This window comes from Microtus ochrogaster, chromosome 7, assembly GCF_000317375.1.
Source record: "Microtus ochrogaster isolate Prairie Vole_2 chromosome 7, MicOch1.0, whole genome shotgun sequence".
Taxonomy (NCBI): Eukaryota; Metazoa; Chordata; class Mammalia; order Rodentia; family Cricetidae; genus Microtus; species Microtus ochrogaster.
Genome location: NC_022014.1, coordinates 16,385,516 through 16,387,439, shown reverse-complemented (window position 1 = coordinate 16,387,439; position 1,924 = coordinate 16,385,516).

The window sequence follows — 1,924 nt, the reverse complement described above, 5'->3', positions numbered from 1 at the left end:
CTCTCTCTCTCACACACACACACACACACACACACACACACACACACACCCCTGAAGAAGTCCTATGTGTCCAGCCCTCAGTACTGGAAGTCCAACCAGGCCTCTAAACTCTGGCCTGGTGTCCTGCAAGGCTAGAGAACATTCCCTCACCTCTATCTGCCCCTCCATCTTCTTGGTGCCCAGCCGAGGCCCAGGTCACAGGGGCCGAATTCAGATCTCTGGGCTGTCCCCTCCTTCTCTGAGGTCGGAAGGAATCTTGCCCCTCATTGCACCCCACCTTCCCCAGGTACCCAGGTCACAACTTCTACAGAGCGCACAGTCGTGGTACTGAGGAATGGGGTCCCCATGCTCTGTCAGCCCTACTCCCTTAGCCCCCCCACAGGTGCCCCAGTCACACAGACCGGCCCTCCAGCCTTCCCCAGCCCCAGCACCTCCCTCCACTGCTATTCTGAGCTGTTCATAAATCACCAAGTTTGACTCATTTTTCTTCATAAATCCTGAGCTTCCAGACCCCTGTTTGATTTGTGTTCCTGAATTATCCATGAAATTTTCAGTGGCTTAGTGAACTGCCAAGCTGAGGTCCCTTTGGTCCAAAAGAAAAGCTCTAGAGACTGAGACACGAGATGGAAGGAAGGACCACCAAAGTCGGGGGAAATCTGACAGTCCTGAAGAGAGGACCAGTCTGGATGGAAGCTTCCAGAAGACCGCTGAGCAGGTCAGAAGGAGCCATTGTAAACTGCTGCCAAAGGAGGTAGAATCTGAAGGGGGTTGCTTACTGAGCACACGGTTTGTTCCAAGGACGTGAGTTCCCATGTTTCTTCAAGTCCAAGGGCACCATTCGGCAGACCAAGAGGACCGGAAGGAGGGACTGAGGATGTAAGGGGTAGAGGGTTAGAGCAATTGCCCAGTTGCTGAACAGCATGCACAGAGCCTTGGGTTTCATGCCCAGCCCCCGTAAACCAGGTATGATGGTGCACACCTCGACCTCCAGCACTTGAGAGAGTGGAGGCACGAGAATCAGGATGTTCAAAGTCATCCTACAGAGTGAACTTGAAGCCAGCCTGGTATACGTGAGACTCTGTTTAAAACAAACAAATAAAAAACCACTGAAGTGAAATCTCAGATTCAACCTTTCTTGAGAGTTTTTTGAAGTAAAACACCTTTAGTACACAGTTCAGTAACATCAAGTACTTTAATGACCTTGCTGTGTAGTAATTGCCACGGTCAATCTGTGAGCTTCACCCGGCCCTGCAGGCTCAATGCCCCAGTGCAGAAAGACAAGAGGACTGTGCAGGGCGTACAGCACATCTGCAGTACTTTGGAATGTGTCCAGCCAGAAGTTGCCCGGACCCCTGTGGGGACATACTAAGCCTGTACCCCAGGAGGGAAGGTCCCCTCACAGTGTTCCCTATCTCCATCCAATGAGGAGCCCCTCCTCCTCCCAGCACCTGCTCATCGCCTTCCTGTGTGAACTTGAGAAATAGACCCCAGAGGGCATCTGAGCTAATAAAAACAGTGGGGTTGAATGGTGGCTCTGCAGGCCATAACCCAGCATCCCCTGCTAAGAGAGGAAGACTTCTGTGTACTGCTCCCTTGCTCCCTCTACCACCTGCCACTGAGCCTCACAGCCCCTCACTCAGCAATGACACCCCCGCCCTTTTTAAATCGAAAGCATCAATCCACACAGAGTGGTCCAAAAGTGTTCCTGCCTGTTGCCACCCACAGCCGTTCTCTGTCAAGTGGAACTAAGGCCCAGGTGCCTAAACTGGCAGAGGATAGATTCGCTCCCGGGAGGGGCCAGTGGATAAGATACATCTCACTCTCAGATACATGCGCACTACGCAGAGGCCAGTGTGTTTAGCTGCTGAGAGGTCACTTGCTGACGATAATGCTCACACACACAGCCCATCTCTCTCTCTCTCTC